A 19,144-nucleotide genomic window follows, 5' to 3' on the forward strand; every position below is an offset into this window, starting at 1 on the left:
TAATATGTCAGAGTGTATTAAAAAAATACAATATAAAATTTAACATGAACTTGGGTCAAATGGTCAAATAATTAGAAATCACTCATTGGGCATGTATGAAATGGTATACCTAATTTATCGTATATATTCAACACATATGAGAAATTATGTCTATTATCATTGTATTTTTGGAGAAGGAGAATTTTGTTCTATTTTTTAAGATGCATTGTGTCAAGACACTAAAATTGTAGTGAAACACACCAAGTAACTAGAGCAAATCAAGAATTCATTTCTGGAGAAAATGACAACAAGAGAAAGCATGAATCACACCAAACTGGTAAAATTAATAGGGTTTTACTAAAAATACACAGTAAACATTGAATTATTCGCACAATGCGCGTATGGTAACTACTATTTCAAATAATATGTATGATTGTATTTAATTAGCATAAAAGATAGTATTGTCCATTTGATAGGTAAAAATTCTTAATATTATCATACATGACCGAAAAATTGAAGAATTTATAGGTTAAAAACATGTCCAAGGCGTTGCATTTTTCATTGATGTTCTAAAATTATCCATGATTGTGTAAAGTATAAAATATGAAAGTTACTTTAAAACATGGAATAAATAAGATAAAAGGTTTTGGTTGTTCTTTTTTGGGGAAAGGTGCTTTTGCATATTTAGTTATATCAGGGTCATTATGTGTGCATGTTCCAATCCACCATACTTTAATTCTTTCGTCTTTTTTTTTTTTTTTTTGAGTAAAACAAAAGCAAACAATAAAATTACTCAAACAACCCTCAAATATATCGAAAATTCTCGATTTAATTCGAAATTTAGTACTTCAAATTTTATTTTTGAATCAAACAACTCACTAATGTCCACGGTTAGTTATGTTATTAAATTGACATTCCACCAATTCTCGACTTTTTGGTAATTTTCACTTTTGTGAAAAAAAAAAAAAAAAAAAAAAAAAAAAGAGAGAAGATACACACACACACACACACACACACACACACACACACACACACACACACACACACACACACACACACACACACATATATATATATATATATATATATATATATATATATATATATATATATATATATATATATATATATATAATTAGGTTCTGGTGCGGTTAGAGTGCTCAGGTGTGATTGTGCGGTTTAATCTGGGCCATTCATCTCGCTTAAATCAACGTCCAGAATTATCAAAATTTTTTTAAAAAAATGTGGTTGTAATTTTGTAATTTTTGAATCTAGGTCAAAATTAATGTGAGCGGTTCTGTGATTAATGTGCGTGAGTTTTGTATATAAGATGCGTGAGTCTTGTGCATAAGGTGCATGAGTTTTGTGCTTAATGTACGTGGGGTTGTGCTTAATGTGAGTAGTTGGTAAAACTTAAAGTGTGGGCTTTTGTGTTTAAGGTGCATGAGATTTGTTCTTAATGTGAGTGAAATTTGTGCTTAATTTGCGTAGGGTTTGTGCTTAATGTGTATGAGGTTAGTGATTAATGTCAGTAATTGTTGAAACCTAAAGTAAACGTGTGTGGGTTTTGTGCTTAATGTGCGTGAGATTGTGCTTAATGTACGTGGGTTTTGTACTTAATGTGCGTGGGTTTTGTGTTTAATGTCAGTAGTTGTTGAAACTTAAGGTCTGTGAGTTAATACTTAAATGCGTGGGTTTTGTGATTAATATGCGTGAGATTGTGCTTAATGTGCGTGAGGTTTGTACTTAATTGCCCTTCATCATTAGATTGACATAATTGCCCTTCATCATTATAATTAATATTACATAATGGGTATCTGTGTCGTTGAATCAGTTTAATCTAACGGTAATGGCTAATTCTGAGGATTTTCGCGCGTGGGGGTTGTATGGTAATTACAGTGGCCATTTATAGCGGCCAGGTTCGAGAATACACCAACAGTGTTGACAACATGCACCAATAGTGTAATTAAACACACCATAGTGAAACACACCAATAGTGTATTCCTTAACACTGTATGATGTATTTATTCATATCTAATGGCGCATTTTTGATGATGCGTACCTAATTTGTGTATTTTTTTGTTGTGTATTTCATAACATGGATTGTGTATATTTGTATAACAATTGGTGCGGCCGCACTGACCACACGGGAAGGCGTTGCCGCACCTGAACTTGGCACTAATGAGATTCTACAAATACACCAGAGTAAGGCTAGTAATGCACCAATTACACAAATCAAACACACAACAATGTGATTTTTCCTATTCCGGTGCCTTATGACGAGTTTACCCTTGCAGTTCGCTGGGTAGAAGAATGTGCGCGAAAAATACTGGAAGAATCTTGATTAATGTGATTCATTGGATCTATCTAATCTAATGGCCTATAATTGACCATATGACCACAACTAACAACATGGCCACATGTGATCACCCCTGAATCCCTGATATATATATATATATATATATATATATATATATAGAGAGAGGGAAGGGTTCAGGTGCGGGAAGGGTTCCCGTGCGGTTGACGCACTTTAAGCATTAAATGGCGCACCTTAAGTACGCAAACCACGCACCTTAAGCACACAAACAAAGCACATTAAGAACACGAACCACGCACCTTAAGTACACACACACATACATACATACATACATCCATACATACATACATATATATATATATATATATATATATATATATATATATATATATATATATATATATATATATATATACATATATATACATATATACATATATATACATATATATGTATATATATACATATATATACATATATACATATATATGTATATATACATATATATATATATATACATATATATATATATATATATATATATATATATATATATATATATATATATATATATATATATATATATATATATATATAGGGATGCACTCAGGTGCGAATAAGTGCTCAGGAGGGAAATGCGAACGAATCAGCGCGTGACACGTGTCCATATCTAATAACTTAAAAAAACTCAGTGGCATTTTCGTAAATAATTGAACATCGAAGTGCAAGTAAAATCACTTACAAGTGCACCTACTTTCACCTATAAGTGCATGTAATTTTGCCTTGTTAGCATTCACTTTCCGCAAACATTCATGCACCTAGGTGTGCTTATAACTATGTGTGCAACTATTTATAACTAAAGGTGCAACTACTTCTAATTATAGGTGCACCTACTTTCACCTATAAGTGCATGTAATTTTGCCTTGTTAGCATTCACTTTCCGCAAACATTCATGCACCTGGGTGTGCTTATAACTATATGTGCAACTATTTATAACTATGTGTGCAACTACTTATAACTATAGGTGCACCTACTTTCACCTATAAGTGCATGTAATTTTGCCTTGTTAACATTCATTGATTTGAGTTCAGCGGGTAGTAATACCCCTGAAAACCACTCGCAAACATTCATACACCTAGGTGCAACTACTTATAACTATGTGTGCAACTACTTAGAACTATAGGTGCAACTAAGTATTGATGCTCAGTGTAAATTTTTACTTGCACCTATAATACATTTTACATGCACTTGTAATACATTTTACTTGCACTTCGATGTTCAATTATTTACGAAAATGCCACCGCATTTTTTAAAAAAATCAGTATTTCTCATCCATTAGATCTGGACACATGAACGAACAGAATTCATTCATATTTCGCGCTATATATATATATATATATATATATATATATATATATATATATATATATATATATATATATATATATATATATATATATACATATATATATATATATATATATATACATATATATATATATATATATATATATACATATATATATATATATACATATATATATATATATATATGTATATATATATATATATATATATATATATGTATATATATATATATTCAGAACACAACCCTACGCACGTTAGGTACAAAACTCACGCATGTTAAGCACAAGCCTCACACACCTTAAGTACAAAAGTCACGCCTGTTAATCACAAAACACATGCACCTTATAAGTTTCAACAACTACTCACATTAAGCACAACCTCACGCACGTTAAGCACAAAATGCACGCATGTTAAGCACAAAACTCATGCACTTTAAAAAGTTTCAACAACAACTCACATTAAGTACACACTCACGCACATTAAGCACAAAACTCACGCACCTTAAGCACGAGACTCACGCACCTTAAGTACAAAACTCACGCACATTAAGCACAAAACTCAGTACACACTCATGCACATTAAGCACAAACCTCACGCATGTTAAGCACAATACTCACGCACCTTAAGTACAAATCTCACGCACATTAATCAACCGCACAACCGCATGGGAAACACTTAAATGCACCTGAACCTCTTTATATATATATATATATATATATATATATATATATATATATATATATATATATATATATATATATATATATAATTTCTGCCACCGGCTGTCCGCGCCTGAAAATCGGTGATTGCGTATTTCACAAACAGCCATGGCTATCCGGCGTGAACAGCTGAACAGCCACGGGTGTCAAACATGAGGTCCAGATCTGGACCTCCAACGGCCTGGAATGAGGGCGGCAGCCAACGGCCATGGCCGTCTAAAAAAAATTCTAAATGCACAAATCCGTACTTGAATCTTCCTAAATTTCAATGCACCTATCTCAATCACATAATGGAATTCAGATTGGGAATGTGGTCTTAAAATCTTCATTTTTTTCAGAGATTTGTGAAGTTGTGGACCTAATTGGTATTTGATAGGTTATGGCACAATTTGGGGCTGTTGTGGATGCAGAGATGGAACAAGCTCCATCAAACACGGCTACCAGGAGACCTCGGATACTGCTAGTTGCAAGTGGGAGTGTTGCTGCGATCAAATTTGCGAATTTGTGTCATTGCTTTTCTGAATGGGCAGAAGTGAAGGCAGTTGCCTCGAAGGCTTCTCTGCACTCATATATAAAACTTCACTTCCAAAGGATGTGGTGCTGTACACAGATGAGGATGAATGGTAATGGCCTGGAACGAGGGCAGCCATGACCATGGCTATCTGTGAAATACGTAGTTACCGGCTGTCCGGCGCGAACAGCCGGTGGCTGAAATTCTTTTTATTTATTTTTTTTTTAAATAATTGAATAGGCAATATGTTAGCAACCTGCACAAAAAGTTAATGAACAAATTTAGTTGGTAGATGTGCCTATTTGACGCTTAATTTAGTTCGTGGTGGGAATTAAGCATGCACTTCGCAAGTTAGTTGGTAGATGGGGCCTATTTGACACTTCTGTCAATTAAATAACATTTTCACATATTTGAGTGTATAAATATAGAATGAAAGTGTAGTTATATCGCAATGAAATTGTAGTTGTGTTGAACTGAAACTGCAGTGTATACAAAATGAAACTGAATAACAGAGTTACTTTTTGCGAAACAGCGCAAAACGGATACCGTTTCTTTTCATTAAACAAAACGACGTCGTTTAGAAACTCGGTGCATAATCAATTATGCACTGCGATGCACAATATAATTTGCCTAAAAATAGACACCTAGCTTGAGTCAAGATTTTCTCGATAAAATGACCCAGGGGTCCATGGCCTCATCAATTATTATTATAATTAATTAATACTTCATAACAAAGTAGCACAAATTTGTAACTCCCACATTGAACTTGAATTTAAAGCTTAAATTGTAACCGCTACAATGAACTTGATTTAAAGTTCAAAATTGTAACTCCCATGTTGAACTTGAATTTAATTAAAGTTTAAACTGTAACCCATACGTTGAATATAAAGTTGAAATTTGTAACTCTCATGTTGAACTTGAATTTAAAATTCAAATTTGTAACTCCCACGTTGGACTTGAATTTACAGGACGTTCGGTTAGAAGGAAGGAATTATAGGGGAAAGTAATTGTAATTCGGTGAAAAAAGAATAAGGTGGGAATAAAATAGAAATTCAAATGACGTTATTTGGTAGGGAGAAATGGAATTATTGGAATTGAGAAGGAAATAAGTGGTATAAAGACTAAAATACTCTTTATGTAATAATAATAATAATAATAATAATAATAATAATATAATAATAATAATAGTAATAATAACCAAGGGTAATAATGTCATTTCCTCTATTTTTCCTTTCTCAAATCCATTGAATTCCAATACATATGGTAGTATCCCATAAATTGCAATTCAACAAAAAGGAGGGAATTGTCAATTCCTCCAACCAAACAATATAATTCACCTTGTTCATTGAATTTCAATTCTTTTACATCAAATTACAGCAAACGACCATTAAAGTTCAAAATTTTAACTCTCATGTCAAACGTGAATTTGAAGTTCAAATTTGTAACTCCCATGTTGAGCTCTAATTTAAAATTCAAATTTATAACCCATACATTAAATTGAGATTAACTTCGACATTTACAAAATTAAATCTCTATATATTTAAATTTAGTTAAACTGTGAAACTTGTAACACTGATGCGATTTAAATCAACCCATTTAATTTTAGTAGATATTGAGAATTAGTAAAAATGCTCTAAAACGGAAAAAGTCTCGATCCAATAAAGAGGTAAAAATGATAGATGTTACATACTGATAGAGACTACTATTTGGTAGAGATGTCTAAACAACTTCAAATTCGGAAGACAAGTCTCAATTAGTAGAATTCAAGCTAGTAATGACAACTAATCAACATGTTATTGGTCAAATGATAGAGTCACATTTGATTTTGTAGAGACAAGTTAAATAGTGAACACATGTATGTTTACTGTTCTAATAGAGTTGGAAAAAATTAATAAATTTAGAAAATTTAAAAAACCTTAACTTGTGTATGTTACCAAATTTTGGACAGACATTTGGTGCGCCCGAGTCTCAAGTGCATATGAGTTCAAACATTCAAATGCTCATTCTTTCCAACTTTATGAGTATACTTTGATTATTAATTTCTCATTCACCTATTATCAATTTTAAGTGTATAAATACTCAAAATTCATCTTATCAACTAGGAAAATCCATACATATTTAATATGACCAAAATTGATAGTGGATCCCACTAAAAAATTGTCTCAAAATGATCACACAAATGTCATTTTTACTAATTTTCCAACAATTCTCTACATGAATGAACATTGAATTTCAGGACTGGAAAAATACACGTCAATATTCAACAGACGATCCATGTATAGGATAGGTATGTGTTACCATTTGAACCTTCCATTTTAAATATATATTTACTTTACTAGCTAGTTGTCTAGTAGATGCGATATCTTTGAACTATCGTACTATTTGTGTAAACAATGATATATCTTAAACATGAACCTTTCAACATTTGTTTAGTTAATAAGTTCTCGTGGGTGTGCTCATTTTGGCCATGCAACACCTTGCATGGTTTTGCGAGAGTTTCTAAAGAATTGATCTTAAACAATTCTCTTTTGAAGCTGTCACACTTCTCTATCACATATATGATTCCTTAACGAGTATTTCACATACTCCACACATGCTGTTAGGAACATTTTGTTTTATATTTTGATAACACCAAATGATAGGAATTTTAGTCCCCAATTTATTTTATTTTCTAGACTTAGTATTATTTCTATTCTACATTCAAACAAACTGAATGGTACCTCAAGTAGTGACAACTCATTTCATTAACCTATTCGAATGGTAACTTCAGAAGTCAGACTCAATAAACGATTCGAAGAGTAACCTGAGTGGTTAACTCTAGGATGGTCCAAGATGAAGACAAGAAGACAAGAATACTGAAGATTCGAATAGTAGAAGACAACAAGACCGAAAGGTTGCAAATGCCAAAAGGTGGGAGGGCCTACATTTTGAAGTATTAAGCAAACGACTGGTAAAGTCAACCATTCGTAACCAAAAGGTTGCAAAAGGTCGAGAGATGGAAGGACCTACCATTCGAGGAGTAAAAGGGGCGAGTGGTAAAGTCAACCATTCGGATCTGAGAGGTTTAAGGCTTGAAGTGTTAACCTAGTTAACCATTCAAAAGGGATGCTCGAGACATTCTCTTAGCTAAACAGTCTGAAACCTTAAATGATGAGCGAATGTGTCCAAGGCAAAGTGAGTCCTAGGAATACATCCGAAGGTAAAGATATTTCCAAAAAAGCCTTGACATTTTGTGAAGAACAAAAAGATATGTTCAACGCAATTTAAGTCTTTAACGGCTGGAAAATCTAACAATGCTCACCTACCTGCCGATATATACACGCTGGTCCATAGCCGTTTGAAATTGGTTTTCCTCCATCTGACCTTTTTCACTCGTCTATAAATACCCTCTTGTACAACTGAAGAAGGAGCTGGTCATTTTAAATTTATTAAATGTTAAAAGCTTTAAGTGATTTCATCTAGCGACTAGTGATTAAGAAAGAGAGACAAGCTACAATGTTGTTATTCAGATTATAATTGACTTGAGCTACTTTCACAAGAGACGATCAAGACCATCAAGCCAAGCTCTCTTTGTTGGAGAAAGAAGAATTTTATTTTCTTCCAACTGTATTCTCTACTCAGTAGAAGTAGAAAGGGGCGGAGTAAACTCTTCTGTGGAGTTGAAAAACCTGATGGAGTTCACGACTGGCTATGTGTTCAAAGCGTGAACGTCCGGTTATTGTACTCTAATTGTATAGTTCAATCTTCCAAAGTGTTCAAGAAGAAGAGTGGAGTAGACTATGTTGGCCAACCACTATAAAAATCTCTCTATCTATCTTTACTTATTTATTGCTTTTATTGCATATATTCAGAATCAAACCTAAAATTTTACAAAGATTAAAACTATGTGCATAGAAACTTTAAAAAGGGTTAAAACAATTTGCGTTGTATACTCTCGAGACGTTAAAGTTACCTCTCGGGTACTTTAACGATTCGTAAAAGTTTTCAAAAGCTATACAAGTTGATAAGCGTCAAAATATGCTAGATTTTAGGAACCTTTTGAAGGTGTTTTTGCATGTTTTTAACCTTTAAGCCTTGCATTTGAGAGTAAATTACCCTAAAAATACGGTTTAGCACAAAGATACCTTCCCAATTGTATTTTGCATGATTATAGGTGTTTTTGGGCAAGAAAAGTGGCAAAAGAGGTTAAAAATTTCAAATCCAAGAAGAGAACGCATACAAAGACCAAACACGCCATAGCCACGCACGAGAGGAGGAGAAAAGGGGAATTATTCCCATTTACGCCCGGCCTCACGACGTGATGGTGGTGTAAAAAGGACAAGGCAAAGCAAGCGCGGAGGAGGATTATTTTCCAATTTACGCGGAGGCTCACGGCATGAAGGCGGCGTAATTCCAAACTTATGGAGTCGGATACAGCTAGGCGCGGAAGGGAATTATTCCCCCCCCCCCCCCCCCCCCCCCATATTTACGCCGGCGTCACGGCGTGACGACGTGCGTAAATGGGAGGCCGAATGGAATTGCTATATTTAAGGCAAAATTCTGATTCATTTGGGGGAGTTCTAGGGAGGAGAGTTCCACAGAATTTTTAGGGTTTTTCCAATTTTAGAGAGAAGTTTTTAGATCTAGATTAGGTTTACATTTTCCCTCACTAGATTTTAGACAAAAACCTTTGATTTTGTAAGAAGATTTCGAGATTTGAAGCCTTTGGTGTTCAGATCTTCATCAACTACTTGCTATTGAATAGATCTAGCTTGCATTTGGGTAAAATCTACTCCTTATTCTTCATTGATCATATCTATTTTTGCCTATTTTGCAATTGCTTGATCTTGATCTTAATGATGCTTGGCTAAAATTCTAGGGATTAGGATTGTTGCGTAGATTGCTATTGTGTTGACGGGTTTGATTTGATTTGCTATATTGTGGCGATTGATTGATGATGTTATGAATGTCTTGTTGTTGAGGATGAACTTTGTAGCTTCCTTGGAGTGGGGCCCAACTCCATGGATGATGTTGGAATCCTAGATCTAGGCAAGAGATTGCTAGATCTAGGTATAGTAGGCCTCTTAATCCTCCCCATTCCCGTCCTAGATCCGAGAGGGCAAGGCCCGGAAAGAAATGGAGGCAAGGTGTTTGTTAAAATACCCCATAGAGAATGAGAATTCCTACGGGAGGCGTATAGACCGAATTAACTACGCACTAGCAAGCCATTTCTCTTGACTTGTAACTCACATTCAAATCACCACAACCTCTCATCTCGGGAACAACCAATCACACAATGCAATTGTAGCACAATCCTAATCCGGTTTTCCCTTATTTGTCTTCCCTTACTTCAAAGCTTTTCATTCTTTGTTTCTCAACATTCAACTCTTTACTCAATCTTACTTGAATCGAATCACTCAACGCCAAATCGACCTCACTGTACCTTCTGCTCAACTTCCAAATTGTCATTCATTGACTACGACACTCGGGATGATTCTCATTCCCCGTTTTATCCTACATCACACACGACCCTTGCACACCTACACTTTTGACGATGCTATATCAAAAGAGAACTGTAAGCGAAAAAGCGTCCCGTCACAAGTCTATTCACCCCCCATCTAAGCTTGTACCCTAACCCTCACCGAGACCAACACATGTGAACCATCATTTTGAAATCATTAAAATATGCATACATGCTTTTCTTGTGTGGGCGTCACCATTTTAACATGGAGTACTTTATAACTATTGCATTAAAACAAAACCTTATATTTGGTAGCTAGTTATACACTGTTGGTGTATCAAATATATATTATTTCTTTTTGAAAATAAAACCACAAATCCATTAAATCACCATAACGTCATTACACAAAGCCTAAGAAATAAAGGAGGGGCCGGTATCAAACCAAAACCAACTACACGCCAACATATTAGCGTTTCTGGCTAAAAGATGTGCCACATGATTAGCAGAACGCTTAAAAAAACTAAGACTCACATTCTGAAATAAAGACACAAGAAAAGAAATATCTTTAAGAATTAAACCATAAGGCGTCAAGTTATTTGAATGGAGTTGAATAATAATATGTTGAGCATCCGTTTCGACTTGAACTCCATCAAAATTTTGCCCCTTTGGCTAGCTTAGAGCTTCCTGAACAGCCAAGGCCTCTGCCTCCCGAGGCAAACATGCCCCCTCTCAACCCACCGCACCAGCTGCCACAAATTGTCCACCATCCCCACGCAAAACCCACCCCATACCTAGCATAATCCGGTCCTCACAAATAGCTGCATCCACGTTCAATTTTAACGCTCTCAACGCCAGAATCTGCCACCCTTCCTCCACTGTACTCATAGTATGGTTATCCCTAGCACCCCTATCACCAACCGGCCTCCAGTCACAAAGGTAAGTTGATGCCGACCGCACCACCTCCCTAGGCTGACTCTCTGTCCCCTCCCAAACACCTCTGTTCCGAGCCCCCGTAATCTCCCCAACAAATAACCACATAACGAGCCAACTCTGTCTTACTAAGCTGTTGCATAACCCCCAGAATCCAATCCCATAAACCATCCCCCCCCCCACCCCCCCCCCCCCATCATTTTGTTCCAAACCCACCAATAACACGCCCACACTCTCTTAGCAAACTCACACCGCCAAAAGAGATGCTTAGCCGACTCCCCTACACAACTACAAAAGGTACACACAGTATCGACAAGCACATGTTGGAACACGAAGCAACCTTTGTTGGCAAAGCATTTGAACACAAGCTCCAAAAGAAACATTTAATCTTTGGTTGGATAGACAGGTTCCACACAACAGTCCACCTATTATCATCCACCACCCCCCCCCCCCGCCCCCCCCCCCCCATAATACCTATAAGCACTCTTAACTGAGTAAAACCCACTACCCCCTTACCCTAGAAAGGAACATCCAAACCCTACGAGAGAGAAATAAGCACCTTTAGAATTAAACGCTTATCCCTATTAGAAAAAAGATCATCTAGAATTTCAACATCCCAAGTAGTTTGTTTCATAATTCATTAAACTGTGGATAATATCATTTCTCATATAAACATGCATAAGAGTTTCAACACAAGGATTAGAAATAAAAGGAAGCCAAGCATCCCCCAAAACCCTAATGGCCCGTTTGGTTCACGGAATAGGCCGGGAATGGCATAGCATTCCCAGTAATAGGCCTATTCCGTTGTTTGGTAACCATTTCTATTACCAGGAATATTGCCTATTACCTCAAATAAGGTAATAGCTATTACTAGGGCCCCCCCTGGTATTAGCATATTACTGAACGCTTAGGAATAGATTTTAGAATCTATTTCCTTTTTTACCCCTTTCTTTAACCTAATTTTTTTTATCATATATATAAATTTATCCTATTTCACCACCGTCGTCACCGCCGCCACCATCGTCGCCGCCACCACCACCATCGTCGTCGCCGCCACCACCACCATCACCGCCGCCGCCCCATCACCGCCGCCCCCACTACCACCACCACCACCACCACCACCACCACCATCGCCACAACCGTCACCATCGCCACAACCGTCACCGCCCCCACCACTGCCACCGCCACCATCACCGCCACCGCCACCACCATCGCCGCCGCCGCCGCCACCACCAGAACCACCACACAGCAGCAGCACCGCCGCCACCACCACCACCACCACCGCCGACACAACCGTCGCTGCCCACACCACCACCACCACCGCCGGCACAACCGTCGCTACCCCCACCACCACTGCCACAACCGTCACCATCAACACCACCACCGTCGCCCCCACCACTGCCACCGCCACCACCACCACTACCACCACCACCGCCACCGCCACCGTCACCATCGCCACCATCACATATTTTTATAAGGGTATTTATATCTTTTAAAACATATTTCATTTCTATTCCTTAAATCAACCAAACACTGTAATATAATTCCTAAAGTCTATTCCTTCCGCGAACCAAACAACAGAATACAAATCCTATTCTATTCCTTGCCTATTCTATTCTTTATGGAATAACATTCCTATTACCTCAAAATTCATTCCGTGAACCAAACGTGCTGTAACAGTCTTACTATCCCCCACCCTCCACCGGATACCACCACTCAATCTCTCCCAAACCTCCCAAATACTTCTACAAACAAACGAAGGGTCACGACCTAAAATAGCATAACTAAAAGACATCCTCGGGTAATATTTACCACAAAAAACCCTCACCACTAAACAATTAGGCTTCGTTAAAAGAATTCACCCTTGCTTCCCAAGAAAATCCACATTCATTTCACGCACCCGCCAAAAACCCATCCCCCTCCCCCCTCATCTGCTTAGGTTTACACAAATCAGCCCACCGTTTCCACCTAATACCTCGGCTACCCTCTCTCCTCTCGCAACCCCACCAAAGCAAATTAAACATAATTTCCAGCTTGTTGCACATACCCCTGGGGAGCAAAAACACCTGCATAGCATAATTTGGCACCATTTGAAGCACAGTCTTAATCTCCCTCCCAACCATAGACATAGACTTATTCATCCAAAGCCCAATCCTTGCCCGAATTCTCTCCTTTACCTAACCCAGAATCTCATTTTCCTCCGCACTGCCCTCCCAACACAGTACTACGGACCCCAACTCATCACACACAACGTCCCTGTCCTCCCAACCTACATTACCCCCAAAACTCACTTCTGACTTATCAAAGTTTACCACTTGACCCGAAGCCAATTCAAAACAGTACAAAACCTCCTTTATAACTCCCACCTCCCTATAATTAGCCCTAAAAAACAACATAACATCATCATTAAAACATAAGTGACTAATCGAGGGAGCCCCACCTACAACCATCTTCTCTTTTTGTCTAAGCAAACTAAAAAAACCCATCCATGACAAGCAAAAAATGTAAGGGGATAAAAGATCACCTTACCGAAGTCCCCTAAATGGGATCACCAGCCCCCACTCCTAACCCTCAATAAGGACATTATAGCTAACAGTAGAAACACAACTCATAACCAACGAAATCCAATGTCCATCAAAACCCATTTTCCTCATTACCCTCTCCAAATAACACCACTCAACCCTATCATACGCCTTACTCATATCGAGTTTCAAGGCTGCATATTGCTCCTGACCCCCAACCCTACTCCTATTAAGATAGTGATTAATCTCATAAGCTAAAAGCATGTTATCAACAATAGACTGCCTTGGTACAAAAGCACTATGAGTATCTGATTGTAGCATATTTTAACAAACAAATACCCGGAGTATTCCGGGGTTATCGATCCACAAGGAACTGTAGTATTAAGCACTAGCTACCAATTCAATCACGAGAAGTTATTCCTAAAGTCACGAGAGATGGTTCAACAAATAATAGCAAAATAAAGACAAGGCAAGCAACCTTGGAAATTCAATAGAATGAAGATGGAGATTTTTGAGACTAAAGTGTTTAATCACCTAGTGCCAATCTAGAGTGAAATAATTAATTTGGTCTTAAACAAGTATGAAAGATTGCATACAAAGGCGAGGAATTACTCTCATAATTCCAACCCAAAATAATGTGAGTGAATACATTCATTCCCATGAAATAATCACTCAAACAATTCAAGAGCAATCAATCAAGACTCCTTAGCCAAAATGCCCTCTCTCAAGGTGCAATAGCCAAGTGCAATTGTGGGTGCCCAAATTATGCCCTAACTCCCATCAAGACATAAATATAGCAATGTAACAAGTAATTTGGATCCTTAATTACAAGTATCAATAATATAAACCACAATTCCAACACAAGATATTAAAACACAAACACATATATTTCATTAAGGAAATTAACAACAAGGCACATAGGTTCATAAATACTTTTCAACCCAAAAATCCCAAAATAAGCTTAGCCAATCATGGCTAACATTGTCTTCATTACACAAGTATTAAAGAAGATGCAAAGAACAATGAAAGTAAGAGAAAAGGGAAGAGATTCTCCCGAATGATCTACTCCAAGCTTTTCATCCGCCTTTCGTGTGACTTGAAGCTCCCAATCTCATCTTTTTTCCCTATGGTGTGATTCTACTCTTCCAAGGTGTGGGGATCCCTCATTATTCCTTTGGAGTGTGAAGAATCACCTTTCTTCACTCATTTTGTCTTCCCACGCCGCTTCTCATGTTATTGTAACAATGCAATTTAATAACAAAAATAATAAACTTGATATTAAAGGATTTAAAAACCAAATGCAAATCAAAATGGATTAAACTAAATGGAAACGAAGTGGAAAACAAGGCAGAAAAGATAATAAATTAACCATGAAACGAAACAACAAGGTAATAAAGGCTAGGAACATGAATCAATCATTATTACTAATTCTGCAAACTAGTTTAACTTGTCAATCAATTAAGGGTCCGCTCTTTTCTCAAATATGATAAGTTCGTATGGCGTAAAAGTAAATCACGTGCTTTAACCGTTCATATGCTTAAGACATTTATTCGAACGATTAAAACTCATTATGCCTAAAAGAACTTACGGAATACCCGGGTTGTGAACCAAATACATAAACCAACAGGACTGTCAAATTACTTATCTTTTTATCCTACAGAGTTTAGAATTACTAAACATGGTGTATACTCTATAACTCCCCTAAACAAACTAATTATGCTAAAATTGGCCAGATTCAACACAACTAATCGCAATACAAAATTAAGATAAAACTTAATAAGATTCGTAAAATCAAACATAATTTAATACAAAACTTTCATAGCAATATTATCATATTCCTAAAATAAAGTATTTAGCAAAACATAAAGAAATTGGCAACAATTATCTCATACAACATCATCTTTCAAGAATTAAACACAAAATAAATTAAACAAATAAAAATAATAAAGATATTGAAGAATTTTCGTACAGAACTTGCTGCCAGGGAATTGTCCAAATCAATTCAATTTGTTTGCTGCCAAGTCAGGTTTGCCGCTAAACCCCAAAAGCCTGAGATGAAGCTACCACCGAACGAATTCTGCTCCGAAGCGCCGGAAACTGCCTAAACCTTCCAGACGAGCTGCGGCCGATGATAGAGAAATTATTCGTCGCCCACCGGAAATTGTTACAGACCGCCTCCGGAATTCGTTCGGAATTGGTGAATTGATGATTCCTTCTTCAACATCGCCCGTATTTATACTGCTCAACCAACTACTTCTCTGAGCTCTCACTGATCGACCAGATCCTCCAAATGAATAAGAACTACTTCTTTTGGTCTCTCATCCGCGCTGGAATTGACGGAGTCACGGAAAGAGATTAAAGATTTATTTGATGGCTGCTAATTGTTGGGCTAAAAAAATAGTGGGTTAAACTAGCCTAATAATAAATAAAAAAATACCATAAGCCCAAACTAAAATAATTATTAAAAAAATAAAAGAATGTACAAAATTAACTAAAATTGTAAATGATTATAAAAAGAATTTGTGTAAATTAAACAATAGAAATAGTGTTTATCATCATAGGCGGCCTAAGCCCATGACAATTCGAGCTTAGAATACTCATTTGGGCTGGCGGGCCTGCTCCGCAAGACCTGCCCCAACAGATAAAAAAGACTCTATAATCATTGGGTTTTCATTAACATCATGCCCAAAAGAGCCCACTTCACTTCCTACCCGCCTACGCTTCTGGTTCACAAGAATAACACCCTCACTTCCCGAATCCTCCGCTTGAAATAAATTACCATCACTCCCCCCCCACCCTTGCTTTCCTCGCTACCCTCTCTTGTCGCCATAATAGTCTCGCTACCCTCTCTTGTCGCCATAATATTCTCATTAATGACAGCCAACCGTTTACCTTGCATGGAGCCGTTACCACCGGAGAAAGTCGTTTGGGTTTCCCCATTCAATGTCGGCGATGAGTCTATCACCAACCACCGATTCGGTTTCACCGTCTCACCACTCTTGCCGGCCACTCGGAGTTTCGAGCCAAATTTCCTCGGCTTCCTCACCTCCCTTGTACCTAAAATAGCCTGGTAAAATCGCTTAGAGTGGCCTATAATGCCACAAGCAAAGCAGAAATTAGGCAATCTCTCGTACTTTAGATCCACCCAAAACCAATCCCCACCTGGTTTTTTCATCTTCATAGTCTTCCTTAGCAGCTTCGTGATATCGAGAGTCACACACACGTGCATGAACGTCCTCCAAGAGACTTCAAAATTGGTCGAACCATGGCTCATGCATCCTCCAAAACTCTGGAAATATCCATTTCATGGAAGAACTAAAAGAGGAAGCGTTCCGAACCAAACTCCTTGATGCTAACGCCCCTTGCCGGGCGCTAGACACTCGCGATAACATCCTAGAACACCGGGAACTAAACATGACGATTAGTCACTACCCGCCCAACTCCTACAAACCTCAAGTATATGGCAGACACATCACTCTCTTCAAGCCCCAATATAATAAGACCCTTCTCTCCATCGTCAATAGCCAAAGTGGCACACTCCTTACCCAAGCTCTCAACATCAACAGACGCCATAACAAGAAAAAGCGTGAAGAAAAACAAATCAGGATAAACCCTAGAAGAAAAACCTCGTATTAGAGGAGAGAGAGAGAGAGAGAGAGAGAGAGAGAGAGAGAAAACCTCATGAGATTATGCTATCTAAATAAACATTGTTGAATAAACAAAGGAGGGATGTAATAAGGTTTGAGTTTCTTGCTAAACTTCATCAAGAAATTGTACACCTTTAATATCATTTCTAACAAGAGTAATGCTATTCACCCCTAAAAAAATTTCTTTCTTAATTTCCCTTCATGACATGACACTATTCGATTGAAAACTTTATTGTTCAGAGCATTTTTTGTGGTTTTTTCATACACTTAAGCTTTTGTGGAGGAGATAAAAGAAAATTATACTCCTGCAAATGTTTTTTTGTGGGGTCCACTTTTATTTTAAAAAATAATAATAAAGCTTACTCATTGCATATGTGTGTCAGGTGCACCTATCACAACCAACAGGCGTATAAATAGCATATATATATATATATATATATATATATATATATATATATATATATATTGCTCCCCCTTTCCATCTTCTCCCTCTTTCCTACATCTACATAGCTCTGAAAAAACTCTCTAAAAAGTAACTTAAACTTTTAGAGATGCTCTACGCTAATTTATGACACTCAATAATTATATGTCACAAGAGAAGAAATATAGAAGGGGAAAATTATGAGGGGTAAAAAGTATTTTCCTTTGAAAGCTTTGCTTAATTTCTTTTCAAAGGTGGTAGTAGTATGAGATAGCTATCCAACTTCAACAAAATTACAAACTTACCAATGCATTGAGAAGCAAAATGTAGTTTGGTTCAATTTTTTTTTTGAAGCTACTGAATCTATTACATTGTAGTGCCGCACAAAGAGTCAACATCACTTCCACTGAGACTTGATCTCATGACCTCCCATATGAGAGAGTTACTACATGCCATCTGAACACAAGGTACTTGGCATTTGGTTAAAAAAAAATATATTTCTAAATAATTTAAAATTCTCGTGTATTTTACGGAACCTAATAAATGTATAGAATAAGATTTCTATGTATACAACTAAAAGTCTAAGCTAATAGTTGGATTGCACATTTATGCTTATACCAAATTGAAGCATGCGCTCCACCTCAACTAAAAGCCTAAACTAATAGTTGGATTGCACATTTATGTTTATATATTATATATGCTCAACACAACTAAATATGAATTAAAAATCAAGTTTAAGAATTTTATATGTTTTAAAAGGTCTCACATCTCTTTGAACCAAATAATAGCATATAATATTTTACTATTTATATTTAAGAATTTCTATAATGTAGAAAAAAGTGTCAAATATGTCATTAACTTTGTTAGGTCTATGCAATTAAGTCATTAAACTTAAAAATATGCAATTAGATCATCAAACAAGTAACAATGTACAATTTATATTTTTTTACAGGTTACTAATAGGCTTTCAAGTAATAATTGGGCAAATTATATCATGCATTGTGTGTCCTGGCCAAAACGATGTCGTTTTGTATCTGTTTTTTTTTTTTTTTTTTTTGAAATTCTGCTTCCCGTTTCTGCAGTTAAGTTCTAAAAAAAAAAAAATCTCATGTTTCGTATGTACATAAACTCATAACAGAATACACATTAACTCATAACATAATACACATAATCTAACATAATACATAATACACATAAACTCATAACATAATACACATAAACTCTTAACATAATATTGTCCGTCTATGTCAATTTGAAGAGAAAAATTCAAATCCCCAACCACGACCTGAC

The sequence above is a fragment of the Ipomoea nil genome, unplaced genomic scaffold, assembly GCF_001879475.1.
Source record: "Ipomoea nil cultivar Tokyo-kokei standard unplaced genomic scaffold, Asagao_1.1 scaffold0519, whole genome shotgun sequence".
Lineage (NCBI taxonomy): Eukaryota > Viridiplantae > Streptophyta > Magnoliopsida > Solanales > Convolvulaceae > Ipomoea > Ipomoea nil.